The following is a 20,869-nucleotide window of genomic DNA, read 5'->3' as shown; positions in this document are numbered from 1 at the left end:
CAATTGACTATTGCAAAAGTTGTGACAATTGGAAGTTTACTAAGAATAAAAAAAAAAAGTTGCAACAATTCAATCAAATGCTACCCAAGCAGCTTAAAAAAGCTACTAAGAATATGATACCAAATTTATATGATTAAAGAAAAGAACACTATACAAAATTAACCATGTTTTCATTATTGAAAGTTGTCATATTTGACTTCCATAGGAATATATAGGCATTGGATAATGATTTAAATTGACTTAAAATGAATTAAGCTGTCATATTTGACTAGCTAGAGGGATTCTTGGAACAGATCTAGTTAACTTCATCTATAGCATTCTTCAGCAGCTTCTCTAGGCTCTTCTGTGGAGTACAAATATGGCTATATTGTGCTTTTAATTCAGATGGTTGTTCTTACTTGAAGGTATATGATTGAGTCAATCATATCAGATTCAATCTAATTATGTATAGAAGATAGTGTTGATTGATGCACGAGATTATGGGAAGATTGGATTATGATCTCTTGGCCTAATCTTCCTGAATTAGCACAGATTCTATCTTTAGTGTTTAGAAAGAAGTTATTCAAATTTAGATATTTCCTATTCTTGTTTTTATATCTTTGATTTTTTCGTATAGTGTACAACATATCTTTCCTCATTGTTTATCTTTCCTATGTTGTATTCTTCTTCCCTATTAATAGGGAGTGTAATATTCAGTTCAAAGGTATCGAGAGAAATATAATTCATTGTTCCTCCTACACCTTTTGATCTATTTTCTATATGGTATCAAAGCCTATTCTCTCGAATTATTAGTTGTGAGCCTTCATTGCCACAATTACTCTCTGTTTTCCCTTCACTATTTTGTTGTAATCCCGCATAATGTCTAAAATTTCTAAAATGGCTTCTCCCATCTCAACGAGAGAAGCAATGCCAATCAAACAACCAACTGGTGGTGCCCCTGCTGGCAAGCTGCCAGGAATGCACCATTCATACTGCCTAGATGGTGGGAATTACATTATCAAGGTTTCGTAGTTAGGAACATTAAGGTGGGAGAAGAAGAGGGTATTATTGTAATAAGATCAGGAGGTAGTTAGATCCACTTGTTGCTAAGATATCGAACCGTATAAAAGCATGGAATGCTGCTTCCCTTTCATATGAGGGGAGGCTGGAGCTTATTCGGGCTGTTCTGCAAGGTGTGGTGTGTTTTTGGCTAGCCATTCTCCCGATTCCAACTACTGTTATTGAGCAGATCTACAGCTTATGCAGGCGGTTCTTACGGAATTCAAAGCCCTCCCTGGTTGCCTGGAAGGATGTATACCTACCTAAATGTGAGGGTGGCCTTGGCCTAAAGAATCTAAAATGTTGGAATTCTGGCCTTCTTGTCAAGACCCTATGGGATATTCACCGCAAGAAAGACACTCTATGGGTTCAATGGATACACCAAGAGTTCTTGCCTTCGGTCTCCATCTTGCGGAGGTAGGTGCGAAATGAGGATTCCCCTTTGATGAAAAGGTTGTTGCTTATTAGAGATGCAATTTGTTCGATGCAAGGCTCAATTGAGGCTATTATGGTTCTGCTTGATAGCTAGACCAAAGGTCTTTTGTTTGATGTACGTGTGGCCTATGAGTTCTTTCGTCCGAAGGGGCAAGCCAAAGTTTGGGTGAAGGCCGTGTGGCATCCTTGCCTTGTTCCCAAGCATGCCTTCATGCTATGGCTGTGCGTTAGATCCAGCATTCTAACAAGGGATAAACTCCTATTTTTGGACATTGATCGGACTTGTCCCTTGTGCAATGAGGCTGAGGAATCAATGGCTCGCCTATTTTTCCTCTGCCCTGTTAGCTCGGCAGTTTGGGCACATATTTGAGGGTGGTTTGGCATCTCCAGGGCCGTGACTTCGATCCTAAGTGCTCTCAAGTGGCTGAAGAAAGAAGCCAGGGGTTCCTCTTGGTTAAGTAAGGCTAAGAAAATTGCATTTGACAATTCAATCTATCAGATCTAGGCAGCAAGGAATTGTTTAATTTTTGATAATGCCCAGCCTACAATTCAGGGTCTCATTCGTAGGATTAAAACCTTTGTATACAAAGTAATATTTACTATGTATCCTTATGTTTTGATCCATTTTGAAGCCCTTGCTTTAGGCCTATAGTCTTTGGATGTTTATCCATGTTCCTGGGTATGCCCAATGATTGTATGTATATTTTGATCATTTATACATATTTACCGATTTGATGAAAAAAAAAAAAAGGTAGTTAGAGAATAAATCAAATTGTGATTGTAATTCAAATGTGGCATTAAGGCTTGGTATATAAACCAAGTCCTGCGACCAAAATGAGGTATGAATGGAAAAACATTAATTCTATTTTCCCTCCAAACTTCTCTCAACCCCTCTCTCTCTCTTAATTATCTCCCTCTATTCTTCCATTCTCTCATTTGAGTCCTCCATTCTCTCGCAGTTCCCACTAAATTGCGAGAGAATTTCCTTTGTCAGAATTGAGTTCTGACAATTTGGTATTAGACCAAGTTTTTGGGCGATTGGATTGGGCCATGGTTGACGGAAAGAGGATGAAGCAAATGGAGAGACAACTCCAGCGAGTTATGTCCATGGTGTCTTGAGGTGCAGAATCGCATGGAGATGTTTGAGAATCCAGTGGAGTGGAAAGGAGGATCGATGAGGTGGTGACTAAAGTAGAACGCAGGCCACTCGATTGGAGGACCGAATGAGAGAGTAGGGTCAAGCTCTCAGGGATCACATGCATCAGTTCATGCTGATGCTTTCAGGCCAAACTCAAGTAAGAATCTCACCTGAGTTTCCTCCTAGGGAATGATCTAAGCCAATTCTAAAGAGCTAGGGAGGAAATCTTAGATCGAAGGGATTGGCGAATCTGGAGACGGAGCAGCCGGTGATGGAAGAGAATGTGGGGGTGAGGCAAGGCATCGCAATCAGATTGAATCCAATCAGTTCGTTGATGCCTAAGATGGAGATCCCTCTATTCGATGGCCATAATCCCAGGTGGTGGGTGAGGCGCTATGAGAGGGTATTCAACCTTTACAATGTGGCTGAACAACAAAGGATGTCAATGGCAACGGCCTACATGAACGACGTGGGCAATGCATGGTACCAGGGTTGGAGGGCCGTGAAGGAGGAGTGCACGTGGGAGGAGTTCGTGGAAGGTTTGTATAGAAGATTTGGGGAGAAGGGGATGCCGAACGTCGTGAAGGAATTCAATAAGCTTCGGCAAGGGGGTACCGCACAAGCTTATCAGTAGAGAGTTGAGGAGTTGAAGGCCCTCATGCTGATCTCAAATCCCACTCTCACCGAGGGGTACTTTGTGTCAAGCTTCATTAATGGCTCGAACGAAGAGGTCCGTCCCACCGTTAAATGTTCCGACCAACGATAGTTCAACAGGCCACTAAGTGTGCTAGGTTGCAGGAAATGACAATGGAAGTGCTGGAAAAGAAGCATAAGGGGTGAACAAGGGGTGGCAGGTGGTGTCCCAACGACAAAGTGAGGGAGGCACATGGTGATAGAGCAGTAAGGGGTTGGCTCTTCCAACCCCTTCCCAATCATGGGAAATTTGAGAGAACAGAGGAGGTTGGCCGAACTTTGCTTCAGATGCGGGGATAAGTATACACCTAGCCATCATTGTAAACGACAACTGTTGTTGTTGGATGGCACTGAAAAAAGACGTCGAGGAGGAAAAGAAGGAAGGCAATCAAGGGGAAGGAGTAGAGGAAAAGGTGGAGATCTCCCTGCATGCTCTAAGGGGAGTGACCACCAATAAGATCATTAAGGCGGAAGGGGGAAATAGTCTAATGATCCTCATTGACAGCGGAAGCACCCATAGCTTCTTGGATGAGAGAACAGCCAAGAAGCTAAAGTGCAGCCTCATAGGGACTCATCACCTATCGATCACCGTGGCTAATGGGCAAAATGTGTTGTGCAAATCAACGTGTGTAGACTTTTGTTGGCAGATGCAGGGGGAAGAATTTGAGGCTGATTTACGCCTTCTTAAATTGGGAGGATGTGACAGGTCTTAGAGGTTGATTGGATGAGGGAAGTCAATCCCATCTGTTTTGATTTGAATAAGATGGAAGTTACATTCAATAAGGGGGGAAAGAAAATGACTCTTACAAGCAATATGGAGACAAGGACCTGTAAGATGATTATAGGCAAGAGGTTGCATAAGCTACTTAAGAACAAATAGACGCAGGTGGCACAACTTTTTCTCCATACATGCCTTGGAATTGGAAGGAGACATAGAAAGAGGAGAATCGTTATTGCTTAATTCCATGGATGCAGCACACTCTTTTGGAGGTAACTCAAATAAACTCTCTTAATTTACTCTTAAATGAGTTTGGGGACTTGTTTGAGGAACCTAAGGCTCTACCACCCCCGAGACCTATAGACCACACCATCAATTTGAAACCCAATGTTGAGCCAGTCAACCTCCGTTCTTATAAATACCCCCCAAAACAGAAAGCGAAAATCGAACGAATGGTTAAAGAAATGTTACACTCCTCTACCATTCGGCCAAGTACTAGCCCCTATGCCTCACCCTTGCTCCTAGTTAAAAAGAAAGATGGCAATTGGCAATTTTGCGTTGATTACTACCAATTCAATTCCCTTACCATCAAGAACAAATTCCCTATACCAATTATTCAATATTTATTGGATGAATTACATGAAGCCAAGGTTTTTTCTAAGCTTGACCTCAGATCCAGATATCACCAGATTCGTATGTACCTTGATGACATCCATAAAACCGCATTTAGAACCCATCAAGGGCATTACGAATTCTTGGTAATGCCTTTCGGATTAACCAATGCACCCACAACCTTTCAAGCCCTTATGAACCAAATATTTGAGCCTTACCTCCGCCAATTCATTTTGGTTTCTTTGATGACATTCTTGTGTACAGCCCTACCTTGTCCCAACACATTGGACACTTAAGGACCACTCTACAAGTCCTCAAGTTCAATAAGTTGTACATTAAGAAGTCTAAATGTGCATTCACACAGCCTCAAGTAGAGTATCTTGGTCACATTATTTCTGGTGCATGTGTAAATATAAACCCCAAAAAAGTAGAAGCCATGACTACTTGGCCAAGACTTGCCAATGTGAAAGCCCTAAGGGGATTTTTGGGCCTTACTGGGTACTATGGGCAATTTGTGAAGGACTGGCATCATTAGTAAGCCATTGACAGATTTGTTAAAGAAAGATGGATTTCATTGGAATGGTAAAGCTGAAGAAGCCTTTGGGAAGTTGAAAATAGCCATGAGTGAGGTACCCACACTAAGTCTCCTTGACTTCGGTCAGCGGTTTGTATTGGAGATGGATGCAAGTGATTTTGGAGTGGGAGCAATTTTAATGCAGGGGGGTAGACCCTAGGATTTCATCAGCCAGGCCTTAGCCCCTAAACATTTGGGTCTAAGTGTATATGACAAGGAGCTCCTAGTTGTCTTAATAGCAATAGAGAAGTGGAGGCATTACCTAGAAAGGGGCCAATTCATCATAAGGACAGATCACGAGAGTATCAAGTTTTTGTTGCAACAGAAACTCCATACCCACCTCCAGAGAAAGGGTATGTCAAAATTAATGGGACTGGATTATGTCATTCAATACCGGAAGGGATATGAGAATAAGGCTACAAATGCTTTGTCCTGGTGCTTGGAGGATGGGGGAACAACTGCTATCACTACCTTAACACTTGATTGGTTTTTGGAAGTAACTTCCAGTTATAGTCAAGGGGAATGGACTAAAACGCTGATGGAGTAGCTCACTATTGACCTCGATAGCAGACCAGGCTTCACTCTCAAACATGGGTTGTTAAGATACAAAGAGAGATTGGTGATTGGGGAGGAAGAATCCCTCAAGAGAAGAGTGCTGAAGACTCTACATGACTCTCCCGTGGGTGGGCATTCGGGGGAGCTAAATACCTATAACAAGGTGAAACAATTGTTCTATTGGCCAAGGCTAAAGAAGGTAGTGAAAGATTATGTGAAGGCATGTGATATTTGCAACAGATGCAAACATGAAAACATCCACTCTCATGGGCTGCTACAACCCCAACCTAAACCAAATCAAGCGTGGGCCAACATCAACATGGACTTTGTGGAAGGGCTGCCAAAGTCAGAGGATAGGGATTGTGTGTTAGTTGTGGTTGACAAATTCACGAAGTACGCTTATTCTTGAGCCCAACTCACCCCTTTACTGCATAAGAAACGGCTAGTGTGTTTCTAGATCAGGTGGGTAAGCTACATGGGTTGCCTCAAGTGATTGTCTCAGACTGGGATAAGGTATTCACAAGCTTGTTGTGGAAGGAGCTTATGAAGTCCCTGGGGACCCAACTATATATGTCTTCCTCCTATCACCGAAAGACCGGCGAGCAAACAGAGCGAGTAACCCAATGCTTAGAAACCTATCTCAGGTGTGTGTGCTTAATGTACCCGACCGGGTGGCATAAATGGCTCCCTCTAGCACAATGGTGGTACAACACCAGTTATCATTCCTCCCTAAAAATGACACCATTCGAAGCAATTTTTGGGTACCAACCCCCTATTTTACCACTGGGTGGGGGCCACAATGGATGACTATTTGGTCCAGTGGCAGCAAATGGTGCACACTCTAAAGAAGGTGTTAGCTAGTGCACAGAACCGGATGAAACAGTTCGCTGATAAGAAGAGGAGTGAGAGGATTTTCTCTATTGGGGACAAAGTGTACTTGAAGTTAAGGCAAGCACAGTTAAAGAGCATATCGCCCCACAAGGTAAACAAGCTCAGTCCAAAGTTCTATGATCCCTATGAAGTGATTAAGCAGGTGGGAAAGGCTGCCTACAGGTTATAGCTTCCAGAGGGATCCTCCATCCATCCCGTATTCCATGTGTCCCTCCTTAAACCATCTCTTGGCACCAACCCAGTGAGAACCACCCTACCTCCAGCAGCCTAGAATAGCCAACAAGTGACAGAACCTATAGCTATTGTTGGAAGAAGAGTTATCCACAAACAAAAGGCATCAATCACACAAGTGTTAGTGCGCTAGTCCAACCTCCATCCGAAGAACAATACATGGGAGTACTTGCCTGATTTCCTAAAGCAGTTTCCCCAGGCAGTCGGGCTACTTTGACTTACTTGAGGACAAGTAGCAGTTCAAGCAAGGGGGCAATTGTCATGGTTCCATAGTTAGGAACATTAAGGTGGGAGTAGAAGAAGGTATTATTGTAATAAGATCAGGATGTAGTTAGAGAATGGTATTATTGTAATAAGATCAGAAGGTAGTTAGAGAATAATTTAAATTGTGATTGTAATTCAAATGTGGCGCCAAGGCTTGGTATATAAATCAAGTCCCACGACCAAAATGGGGTATGAATGGAAAAACATTGATTCTGTTTTCCCTCCAAACTTCCCTCAATCTCTCTCTCTCTTAATTCTCTCCCTTTATTCTTCCATTCTCTCATTTGAGTCCTCCATTCCTGCGCAATTCCCACTGAATTGCAAGAGAATTTAGTTCTGACAATTTGGTGGTCTCAGTTGGTGAGAACGTTTTTGAAGGGTCAAAGAAAGATTGCTCACCTTACTGGTCCAGCACCTAAAGCCACAAATCCAGCACTTGTTGATTGGGATGTAGAAGATTCAATGCTGGTGTCATGGCTTTAGAGTTTAATGCTACCCGAGGTAAGCAAGAACTATATATTTTTATTGGGTAAGGACATTTGGAAGTCAGTTTAGAAAACTTATTCTAAAGTACAAGATGCATCGGTTGTCTATGAAATAAAAACAAAAATCAGTAACACAAAACAAGGATTCTTGTTTGTGACAAATTACAACAATTGGATGAATGGTTTTTGGTTTGAATTAGGCCATTATCAGGACATTAAGATGTTGTGTAGTGAAGATGTTATCATCCTAACCTCTATGCTGGAAAGAGAGAGAACAGTAGAATTCTTAGTTGGACTTAATACTATGTTTGATTAGGTAAGAGCACAGATCCTTAGCAAGGAAAAAATGTCATCTTTAAATAAGATGTATTTCATAGTACACAGTACATAGTGAGGAGCATAGGAGGACAACTATGTTTAACGATCATAATCTTGAATGGCCAACTATAGTGTTTCATGGACAAAATCACTGCAAGGTAGAGATCTATCTTCCTTTAAGCAAAACAAAGAGGGCTTATGGTGTTCCTACTGTAAGAAGCCAAAACGCACGAGGGAAACATGCTTTAAATTGCATGGAAAATAGGTTGTTTTGAACAAAATGGGAGGATTTCAGACTCTACAGTCTAAGAGTCAAGCAAAGTTATATCTTACAACTAAAGAACCAGCTCAGAAAACCAATTCTACTATCCCTTATGATATGGGAGAATTAAATGCAGAAGAAATCAGCAAGCCGAAATCCTTCTTAAAGACTCTTCAAGGAGAATCATGCTCTCTAGCCCAAGCAGGAATGTGTTTTAATTATGAATTCTCTATTGCTTCACAAACTGCTAGGAATGAGCTGTGGATCTTAGATTTTGGAGTTACTGATTACATGACTCCTAACCTAAGTGTATTTGAGACTTATAAACCAGTAACCAACTCCAAAAAAATTACAATAGTTAATGGCCATATGGTTCCTATAGTTGAGCAAGTAAGTATGTGTTTGAACCCTTCTCTTTTTGTCCAACATGTGCTTCGTGTGCCTAGCCTCTCTACCAATTTACTTTCAATTCAAACTCACTCAAGATCTTAATTGCCATATGACTTTTTCTCCTCATACTTGCGTATTTTAGGATCTGGTTCTCCAATTCTAGACCAACCAATGATACCATCTCCTATCAGATTCAAGGGTTCACCTTATGTTTATAAAAGAAAAGTTCAACCTATTTCATGTGCAAAGTAGGGACCAACATTTGTCCCAAGGTCAAGTATGGAACTATCTCAACCTTCTGTTTATTCTGATCCTATGCACAGTGATTTAGACTTGCCCATTGTTGTTAGAAAATGAGTTAGGAGATACACACAACATCCTATAGCCAATTTCATTTCCTATCATTGCCTTTCATCTAAACACAAGAGTTTCTTGTCTTCCCTTGATTTCATAACCATTCCCAAGAAATGAGAGCCTTAGAGAAAAATCAGATTTAGGAAATGGTGCCTAGACTGAAGGGAATTCAACCTATAGGTTGCAGATGGGTATTTAATGTGAAGTATAATGCAGATGGTACATCATAAAAGTATAAAGCTCGGTTGGTAGCTAAAGGATATACACAAACTTATGGCATTGATTATTTGGAAACATTTGCGCCCGTGGTAAAAATGACTACTGTTAGAATACTTATATCTCTGGCTAGTTGTGGTGGTTGACTATTGATAGAATGGGATGTAAAAAATGCCTTCCTACATGGTGATTTCGAGGAGAAAGTCTTTATGGAGCCATCTCCAGGTTTCACTAGTGATGTATCAGGTAAAGTTTGCAGACTGAAAAAGGCCCTTTACAGGTTAAAGCAATCCCCAAGGACTTGGTTTGATAGGTTTTCAAAGGCTATGAAGGAAATGGGGTATTAGCAGAGTAGGGGAGATCATACTCTGTTTATTCAGCATTCTAAGCAAGGTAATCTAACAATTTTACTTGTGTATGTAGATGATATTATTGTCACCAAGAATGATGTTGATGAACAACAGCATCTAAAGGAGAATTTGGCCCAAGTTTTTGACATAAAAGACCTTGGCAAGCTTAAGTATTTCTTGGGAACAAAAATTGCCTATTCTTTCCCAAAGAAAATATGCCATGGTACTCCATTAGAACCAAATCTCAAGCTAGAAAATCCGATAACCCAATGGTAGATAGAGGGAGGTATCAAATGTTGGTGGGCCGATTAATCTACTTTTCTCACACCAGGCTTGACATAAGCCAATTTAAGCACAATCCAACTGAAGAACATATGCAAGCAGTGACAAGAATATATATTATCTGAAGGCAACACTAGAAAAAGGTCTTTTGTTCAAATCAGGAAAAGAATTAGAAGTTACAGGATACACAGATGCTGATTATGGAAGTTCTCTTATGAATAAAAGATCTACTATAGGCTATTATGTATTCTTAGGAGAAAACTTGGTGTCCTAGAGAAGTAAAAAACAGAATGTAGTGGCCAAGTCTAGTGCAGAAGCTAAGTTTAGGGCAATAGTTCTTGGTTTATTTGAACTATTGTGGCTAAAAATTATGCTAGATGATCTACAAATCCCTAGTCATGGTCCAATGAAGTTGTTTTATGACAATCAATTAGCTATCAACATTGCACGTAATCCATTGCAACACAACCACACCAAATATGTTGAAATTGATCGCCATTTCATCAAGGAAAAGTTAGAGGGTGGAGAAATTTGTATACCCTTTGTTACTTTAGAAAACCAGCTAGCTGATTTATTGACAAAGGGTCTTCCTATCAGAAGGATTCAAGAGCTTATAAACAAGCTAGGAATGATAGATATTCATTCACCAGTTTAAGGAAAAGTGTTGATTGATGCACTAGATTATGGGAAAATTGGATTATGATCTCTTAGCCTAATCTTCCTAAATTAGCACAAATTCTATCTTCAGTGTTTAGGAAGAACTTATTCAAATTTAGATATTTCCCATTCTAGTTTTTATATCTTTGATTTTTTTGTATGGTGTACAACATATCTTTCCTTATTGCTTATCTTTCCTATATTGTATTCTTCTTCCCTATTAATAGGGAGTGTAATATTCAGTTCAAAGGTATCAAGAGAAATATAATTCTTTGTTCCTCCTATACTTTTGGATCTATTTTCAACAAATAGGGATAGAGATAAGTATAAGAAATCTAATTCAGATCAAGTCATTACCTATAAATAGGCTCCCCTAGTTCAGTTGTGTAGCGCCCCCAGTCTTACCTTCGGGGTGCTATCGTAACCCACGATTACAACCACAGCCATCATCCAACTTAGAAAGTCGGTTATGCCCCAACAAGTTTGGGGCGCCCTGGGTGGGATCTAGGTTTTGCTGCCTCTGCTCGCCAAGAACTCAAGCCCCAAGGGAAAAAAAAATAGGTAATGGAGGGCACTCGAATCTCAATCAGGCTACGCGCTTTTCAAGGCCTTGGGGATGGAAGTCCCGATTACCTGCAATTAAAATGACTTCTCCTGCAAAACAAAACCCGCATAATCCCATTTTCATCACAGGACCCATTTGTCACACACACATATATAATGCAAACCAAGAATAATTTACTCATAAAACCAAACCCATAAACATCTAAAGTCCTTTCACGACTCACCAACTGCGTCCACCGGCGACCTTTCCTCTATTACAACTTTCAATTACTAGTACCCGAATCATCTGTATGGTTAGTAATAAGGGGTGAGTCCTAAGACCCAGTAAAGGCAATATATAAAAATAGCAAATTGTAACTCATGACAAACATAGAAAAATATAAAGTGAATCATGCATGCAAGCCTGTCCACCTTATCCATCCCTGAGTTTTGGTGGCCCCATATGATTTTCCCTTGACCCCAACACGAGGTTTGTTTCATCCCCAAAATCCATAGACTCATGCCTAGACATTCTTCCGTCATCATATGCAAGTCATAACAATGCAATTTGCACAACAAACATGTGAAAAAATAATTATGAGAGAAAAACTTAAGACATTAGCCTCTCTTAGCTTGTTATTTATAATAGGCATAACGGGTCTTAAACATCTATGGGTTAACCTCTGGGCTTAACCTAATTACAAATAAAACACACACATATAATAATTACAATTATACTAAAAATTCTAACACTCCCCCTCAAGCTGGAGCATAGATATCATATGCACCAAGCTTGTTACAAATATATTCCACTCGAAAACCCTTTAGAGACTTGATGAAGACATCTGCAAGTTGATCATTGGAGTTAACAAACTCTATAACAGTAACACCTTCAACCAACTTTTCTCTAATAAAGTGACAGTCGATTTCAATATGCTTAGTCTGCTCATGGAACATCGGATTGGAAGCAATGTGTAAGGCAACCTGATTATCAATTTATCACAAACAAGCTTCATAGGGGACACTTCACAAAACTTGAGTTCCTGCAGAAATTGTTTAATTCAGATGAGCTCACAAGTTGCATTAGCCATAGCTCGACACTCTGGCTCTGCACTAGATCTAGCTACTACATTATGTTTCTTACTTTTCAAAGAAACCAAATTTCCTCCCACAAGAACACAATACCCAGAGATTGACCGACGATCAGAAGGAGATCCTGCCCAATATGCATCTGCATAATAACAAATATATGTGTGTCCCTTACCCTCATAGAGTAGCCGTTTACCTAGCACTCTTTTGATATATCTCAAAATCCGAATAATAACATCCCAGTGAGAATCACATGAAAAACTGAGGAATTGACTAACTACACTCACAGCAAAAGCAATGTCGGGACGAGTGACTGTAAGATAGTTCAACTTTCCTACCAGTCTCCTATACCTTCCAGGATCTGAATAAAGCTCTCCCTGTCCCGACAAGAGTCGGACATTCAGATCTATTAGGGTGTCAACTAGTTTGCAGTTCACCATACCAGTTTCTTCTAAGATGTAAAGGGCATACTTCCTCTAAAAAATTAAGATACCATCTCCTGATTGAGCAACTTCAATACCCAAGAAATACCGAAGTCAGCCTAGGTCTTTGGTCTGAAAGTGCTAATGTAGATGTTCCTTCAGCTTCTATATTCCAACCTAATTACTCCCTGTGATAACAATGTCATCTACATAAACAACAAGGTAGATACATAAGGAAGAAGAATGACGATAGAAAACCGAATGATCAGCTTCACTTCGAGTGAGACCAAAGGCTTGAACAACAGTGTTGAACTTGCCAAATCACACCCATGGAGATTGTTTCAGACCATAGAGAGACTTCTTGAGTTTGCAGACTACATTAGACTCCTCCTGAACAACAAAACTAGGTGGTTGATTCATATATACCTCTTCCTGCAAATCACCATGAAGAAAGGCATTTTTAATATCAAGCTGATAGAGTGGCCAATGACGCATGGCAGCTAAAGAGAGAAAGAGACGAATAGAGGCCATTTTCGCAATAGGAGAGAATGTATCACTATAACCCAGCCCATAGATCTGTGTAAAGCCTTTGCCAATCAAGCGGGCCTTAAGATGTTCCACTTGGCCATCAGGACCCACTTTGGGAGTGAATACCCACCGGTAACCAACAAGAGTCTTTCCTGGTGGTAACGGCACCAAATCCCAAGTACCATTTGAATGTAAGGCGTCAATCTCATCTAACATAGCTTGGCGCCAACCAGGATGGGACAGAGTTTCACCTGTGATTTTAGGAATAGAAACAGAGGAAAGACTCGAAACAAAGGCACTATAAGAAGAAGACAAACAGTCATAGCATAAAAAGTTATAAATAGGATGGGGATTACAAGTAGACCGTGTACCTTTGCGAAAAACAACAGGGAGATTGTCGGGCTTAGGATCAGGAGCAGGAAGGACCACAGAGGAAGAGAACGAGTCAAGAAAGTCCTAGGCTAGAGGAATGCTGGCCCCAATGGCGGGATGAGGACGACGGTGATATGTAAGAAGTAGAGGAGCCGTGGAAGGTGAACCAAAAAGTGGTATGGTTGGCGCCACAGTGGGCGCCACAAAGGAGACAAACGGACCTGATGAGGGCAACGGAAGAAAAGAAAAACGAACAGGCAAAACCTGGTGAAGACTCTGTGAATCAGACTGAGCAATCGAAAAGAAAGACTATTGTTCAAAGAATGTGACATCAGCAGACAAAAAATAACGGTTCAACTCAAGAGAGTAACACTTATAGCTTTTTTGTAACTAAGAATAGCCGAGGAAGATACACTTGAGAGATTTTGCAGCAAGCTTATCCTGTCCAGGTGAAAAGAATGCACAAAACAGAAACAGCCAAAAACACTAAGAGGAACAAAATAAAGCGGCTATGTAGGGAACAAAAGAGAATGAGGAAGTTGGTCCTGTAATGCTGAAAATGGCATGCGATTGATTAGATAACATGCAATGAGAACAGCATCGCTCCAAAATTTGGTGGGAATATTGGCATGTAAAAGTAGCGTCCGTGCAGTTTCAATAAGATGATGATTCTTATGCTCGGCAACACCATTTTGTTGAGGTGTGCAAGGACAAGAGGATTGATGCAGGATGCCATTAGCAATCATAAAGATAGTAAATTGAGAAGAAAAATACTCAGGGGCATTATCACTACGTAAGGCACATATAGAAACTTCAAACTGTGTTTTTATTTCAGTAATAAATGTCTGAAAGATAGAAAACAACTTAGACCAACTCTTCATAAGAAACAATCAAGTGCAACGAGAGAAGTCATCAATGAAAATAACGAAATATGAAAGACTAAGAGTAGAATGGATGCGACTAGGCCCCCATACAAAAGGTACAATGTGGATGTGGGCAACCATTATTGCGTCCTCTAGTTCCTCTTACGGTGGAAGCTTAAGACACAATAGCTGAAGATTCGGCTGGAAGAACAACATGAGAAGAAGAAGACATACCATGAGCACCTGTCATATTCAACAACAGTTTAAAAGAGTCCTTCATGGTAGGACTAGCAAAGCTAGTCAAGATTTGATGCCTGATAGTGTCAAACTCTGGTTTCAGGTCGGAGAGAGCAATAACCATAAAAAATTTCTCTCGTTGAGCAATATGTTCGATGCGGGTCGTAGTAAGAGGAAGAAAAGCATCAAATTCTTGCATAAGAGCCCAAACCTGCCCCAGATAAGATTCCATAGACAACTCCTGCTTGAGATTCTTGATATTAGAAACTATAGTGTACAAACGTTGGATGTCGTTTGTATAACACTCTTCAGCTTCCTTCCACACATTAACACAAGTTTCAAAGGGGCGAAAGAGCTGCATGATGGACGGATCAATAGATTGCCATAGGAGGCTACATAACTGGGCATCAACTTGTTCCCATCTAGCCCAATTAGCTTCTGGCATACTTTCAGCCTTTGTGATAAAATAATCCGCTTGGCCTTGCCCTTTGAACCACATTCTGACAGAGGCTACCCATGAGAGATAATTGGCAGACCCTATCAACTTGACAGTGGTAATATTGGTCGTCCCAAGATTAGAGACAGTAAAGGATTGAGAGATAGCAGAAGCAATAGCAGAAACTGGAGCGAGAGGAGCACCGACAGAAATCGCGTCACTGAGATCAGACATAGCGAGGACTTTGACGCCGGAAGTAGCTTTAGGGGTTGTCGGAGGTCAGATCTAGAGAAGCCGAAGAAAAATGACCAGCAGACGCATTGTCACGCGCCAGCGTGTGGAGGTGGAGGCAGCTCGTGGCGGTGGTCCGGCGGCGGCAATTCTTCAGCGATTAGCTGAATTGGTGGCGGCAAACCCTAGGGTGGTGGCAGTGTTATCAGGTGGTGGTCGAACAGTGGGGTTCTGGTATGGACAGTGACGGTGACAGTGACAGTGATGACTAGGGTTTGACGGTCACCTGAAAAAGATACACAACAATGGCTAGAGTTTTTCTCACCAATAACTCTGATACCATGTGAGAAAATAATTATGAGAGAAAAACCTAAGAGATTAACTTCTCTTAACTTGTTATTTATAATAGGCATAACGGGCCTTAAACATCTATGGGCTAACCTATGGCTTTAACCTAATTACAAATAAAACACACACATATAATAATTACAATTATACTAATAATTCTAACAAAACATATTAACCCTTACCAAAACTGTGTCTATTACCTTTCTACAAATTTCCTCTAAACTGTTAAAGCCACTGATATCCCGCTTTGAAATTCCTCTAACCAAAAATATAACAAAATAACATAATAAGGTGAAGGAATTATTTAGATAAAAACCAATGCCGTCTAAATACTGATCTATGCTCTGCTTACCTTGTGCCTTAGCTCTTACTGACATCTTCCTTCTAATATTCACGCTCACGCTGCCTCTTGCCCTTAATTTCTCTGCAAGTCATACTCCATTGCCTTCTCCCTATTTATACCCACAATTCCCCTCATTGCAATGATGGCAGCTTAGGCTAACGTTAATTCCCAGCCACAAAGCCTCTGAATTTCCTCCCCACAAGGCTCTGAATTTCCTCCCCCCAAGGCTCATCATTTCTCCCACTTAATTCTTCACTTGGCTGAAACATTACATTGCCAATTGAAGATTTCTAGGCTTTGGCGGACAGCAGCAGAGGCAGCTCCCATGGCTGCCACGTGGCGCAGCAAGGCAGCTGCATGGGCTCCAAGTCACGCCCCCAAAACGACGCCGTTTTGGGCCTCCCCTTGCTGGAAAAAACCCAGCATTTTTCTCCAGTGCACACTTGCCCTTGGAGTCGAACCCGCAACCTCCAGGCACCCAGCATCCTTCCTTATGTGCACGTGCCACCCGATCTACAAGCTTCCTCATTTATATATATATATATATTGTCAAGCCCTTAGATTATGGGCTGGACAATTGAGGGAATTCCAATTGAATTCCAAGAAAGAAATGAATGTAGGAAAACAGATAGAATGAGGGAGGGAGAAAGAAAGAACGAGAGAGAGAGAGAGAGAGAGAGAAAATTAGAGAAAGACTATTCTCAATCCTCCTTCCTCATACTGTTGTAGGTCTCTTATAGAGCCTCTAGCAACCATAATAGTATTCTAACAATATAACCACTAACATAACAGCCAAAACAGTAAGCTAATTCCCTAACCACTTAACCCCCCATCTAGTTAGAAACTAATGGCACATACAAGTAGATATTAACAACCATTTACTGATTCACCCCTAGGGTCGTGACAATCCCCATCCCTTCAAACAATTCTTGTCCTCAAGAATTGATAGCAAAGGCTATGGTTCAACCAATCCCTACCTTCAATACTTGCTGCCTCCTTCTCTTCTTTTTACTGTTTTGTTCTTTCCCTTTGAGTAGTAGAAATGTAGCAGCGTTCACAGCCTCTGGCTGTTCCGCCGCCACCTTAACCGTTCCTTCAAATACTTCAGTTGGTATAGAATGAAGCTGTAATTCCTCCCCTATGATCACTTTGCACTCACCAGTTTCTTCATGGGGAACCTCCTCCACCTCTTCTTCCTTTTCCCCATCATAACCTCCCATATTCATCAACTGCCTCCTACATTGATGGTCGGGACTAAATTTGTCTCCACATCTAAAGCGTAGCCCTAGTTGTCTCTTCTGCTCTATCAGGTTACCCTTCGTGCCATTATTATAAGACTGTGCTTTGGCTGCCTCTGGATTAGGCCCTGCAAGCAAAAGCCTAGAGTTACCACCTCCATATTGCCCAGTCAATAAACTCGGCTCGTAAGGAACATTATTCTTCTTGAAAATGGCCTCTAAGGTCATTTCTTGCAGCCTAGCTTTTTCTGCCGCTTGCCTTACAGACGAGAGTGTCATCATTTTCACCATGGGTCACAACTCCTCTTTCAATCCACTAATAAAACTGGATACCAAGTACTGCTCAGTAAGCCCTGGCTGCACCGTACATAAAATGGATCTCAGCTCCTCAAATCGGGCTTGGTACTCCATTACAGTCCCTTCCTGCTTCAGCTTGCTGAATTCTTCTATAACATCTGCCATATTCTTCTCCCCAAAGCGCTCACATAGCCCTTCTAAGAAATCTATCCAATCCCCTTGCAGCCCTTCATCTTGAACCCACCCTTGGTACCATAAATCTGCCACTTCATTCAAATTGGCTGCCGCTAGAGTAATCTTCTGATCTTCGGGAATCTGGTAGAATTGAAAGAACCTTTCGCACCTCCTTACCCACCACCGTGGTTTCTTCCCCTCGAACATGGGAATCTCTAACCTTGGCATAGGTACATGGGCGTGTGTTAATTGTTTCAGATTTCTTCCTTGATTTTCTTGGACTGTATGTTGATCCACTTCTTCCAGAATTCCTGGAGTTCCCGACCGATTGCCCTGCTGAGGCAAGATCGGTTCAGGCGCCTGCTTTGTCGTGAATTCTGGCGGCAACCTAAATTAGCGTAGAGAGGCTAACATGTTTAACATGTTGTTGATCCTCTGCCCTTGCTGCTCTACCATTTTTTGACACTTTTCGACCGCTTCTTGACACCTTTCGATAGCTTCTTGCTGCTTCTCTGTTGCAGCTTGCATGGCTTCCTTCCAATCCGCTAATTCTTCCCGTGTTTGGCGCATGGCATCTTGGGTATTGGACATCCCAACTTCCATTATCTCCAACCTGACCTCCAATTGTCTCAGGCATGTTCCTTCCACCATCGCTTCATGCTCTTCACCTGCGCTGGGCTACGCTGGTTTCTTCTGCTGCTGTTGTTACTATTTCGCCGCCAGGTCGACGGCTCTGATACCACTTTGTCAAGCCCTCAAATTATGGGCTAGACAATTGAGGGAATTCCAATTGAATTTCAAGAAAGAAATGAATGTAGGAAAACAGATAGAATGAGGGAAGGAGAAAGAGAGAACAAGAGGGAATGAAAGAGGGAACGAGAGAGAGAAAAAATTAGAGAAAGACTTTTGTATTATTCTCAATCCTCCTTCCTCATACTATTGTAGGTCTCTTATAGAGCCTCTAGCAACCATAATAGTATTCTAACAATATAACCACTAACATAACAACCAAAACAGTAAGCTAATTCCCTAACCACTTAACCCCCCATCTAGTTAGAAACTATTGGCACATACAAGTAGATATTAACAACCATTTACTGATTCACCCCTAGGGTCGTGACATATATATGCACATATTAGTTTTAAGGAGATCCTACTTCCAGTTTTAGAAAAATATAAATCTACAGCGCCTACTCCCACCATGGTCCAAACCCGCAACCTGCCTCCTTACTCTTGCATAAGTAACCACCAGTCTACCAGCTTCCTCAATTATATAATGCGCAACAATTAATTATATACTAATCCATCTCCTAGTTTCCCAAATTACATTTAAACCCAAGAAATTCCACAAAATTCCAATCACTTTCTCATTCAAATATACAATAAATAATAATTTCTCATATCAAAATCCTTAAACCCACAACAACCAATAATAAATCATAAATAACTCATCTCCAATACAAAAATTAATTTGTTCCCAAACTACCGGGGTGTTACAAGTTGCTCCAAAACCGCACTAATAATATGTAAGATGAAATAGTCTGATAACTTTAGTTGTGCATACAAAAGTAAGTGTCATAAAACAAACATCCAGAGTCCTCTAAGGGTGCATTTGATTGCAAGCATAGAATTTGCATGGAAAGCAAATATTTTCTAAGCAATTAAATTGCCTAGAATTAAATTCCAAAGAAAATATTAATTGAAGATGTTTGACTGATTTAATTTTTTACCTAGAAATTATTGTACTTTTTCAATTTTGATGTTTGATTGTCATTATTTTCCATGAAAATAATTACATACACACATGGAGATAATCAATAATCAAATACACAAATCAATAATGAACTACATAAAATGATCAAATATATGCATATTCAAAAAATAAATCAAATATGCATATACAAAATATTCAAAAAATAAATCAAATATACATACACCCATCAAAAATCTGCCACAGCCGCCGTCGCCGCCATGGCCACAACCACCATCACTACTTGCCCATGGCCGATGGCCTTTAGACTCTAGCCTCTGACGATGCCCGATGGGCATGGTCGCTGCTCACTGCTCGTCGTTCAACCACAACCCCATCATTAGCCACCGCTGCCATCGCTTGCCGATGGCCGATGGTCGCTAGCCACAACCGCCGATGCCCGATGGCCGTTGCTCACTGCTCACCCATGGTGTGTGGGTTTTTCCATTTCCATGGAAAATGAAATCTACCCCCCCCCCCCCCCCCCCCCAATGAGAAAACCAATTCCGGCAAAAGTGGAAAAAGAGCATCACGTGACCACAAGTTAGAAAATATTTTTCACGAAAATTTTGGCCAATCAAACACCTCAAAAGCTGGAATTTGGGTGGAAAATTACCATTTTCCACGGAAAAGAATGCCAATCAAATAGACACTAAGTGTAAGTGATACTTATTTGAATTAGAAACACACTAGGAGGATATTTGTAGCTTATATGGGGTCCATGCAAAATGACTGATTAGCAAAATATCCTATTGTGGTGAGATCATGAATGTAGAAAATAAGGCCAAACCAAGTTGAACTTTTGTGTTACATTTTCTCTTAATTTCTGTACATGGGGTCTATGATTCGATCTTGAACACATTTGCTGCAAAATTCAAGCTAAAAACAAAAATCAAGGGTGTCAAATTAAATTACACAAACCAGAAATTATTAAAATATGTATGGCAGTACCACTTCAATAACAGAAGTCTGCAAGCTCAAGCCTTGAACATAATGACCCTAGGAAAAGCATATAAAAAAGAAACCCACCAGAGTAGAGACATCTCCAAGATATGTGAAACTACAAACTCCCAGAAAGGAACATACATATATCTACACTATAAAGTCCGAGAAAGAAGTATATCAATATATATATATATATATATGCAGTTGATGAGCATCCCATTGCATCCTTGATCCTATTAACAGTGCCAGTGACTATTATTGACAGCAATAATTGAGCCAATATGAAGTTTTGCAGTTGGATTAGAATCAACCAATATCTGAAATTGTGTTGTCACCAGAGATCCACCAGATTGACTAGTTTCAACATGCCTACCTGTTTTCCGAATAGCTTGCTATCCGGAACTATAGCAAATCCAGACAGAAGAATTTCAGCAAGGCTCAAGTCCACACCATGCAGCACTGTCATCATCATAACAATGTCCAATGGTGCATGAACGACGAAGCAGCCTGTAAGACTAGTCCAAGTTTCCAGAAGTATCAGCATGTTCTTACAGGTGCCATCAGCAGTCTTACACAATTTTTGGAAAAAA

The 20,869-nt window shown here is 40.9% G+C and overlaps 1 protein-coding gene across 8 annotated transcripts in view; it reads right to left on the bottom strand.

Annotated features, from left to right (window-relative positions):
* The window catches only part of LOC127792646 (homeobox-leucine zipper protein ROC2-like), a 54,254-nt gene that overhangs the window by 13,795 nt on the left and 19,590 nt on the right, over window positions 1-20,869 (bottom strand). For 3 of the 8 annotated variants that reach the window (XM_052323238.1, XM_052323239.1, XM_052323237.1), the window contains one exon: window positions 20,653-20,847. The exons of 2 other annotated variants lie outside the window; for them this stretch is intronic. The gene's annotated coding sequence lies outside the window, so the exon portion shown is untranslated. Of the gene's footprint in view, window positions 1-10,820; window positions 11,118-11,251; window positions 11,314-20,652; window positions 20,848-20,869 lie in introns of all 8 variants that reach the window. 3 more of the 8 variants (XM_052323241.1, XM_052323245.1, XM_052323242.1) reach the window with 3 other exon arrangements.

The sequence above is a fragment of the Diospyros lotus genome, chromosome 15 (genome assembly GCF_014633365.1).
Source record: "Diospyros lotus cultivar Yz01 chromosome 15, ASM1463336v1, whole genome shotgun sequence".
Classification (NCBI taxonomy): domain Eukaryota; kingdom Viridiplantae; phylum Streptophyta; class Magnoliopsida; order Ericales; family Ebenaceae; genus Diospyros; species Diospyros lotus.
Note: the sequence above shows the minus strand (reverse complement) of the source record. Positions and strands in the feature narration are given on the sequence as shown.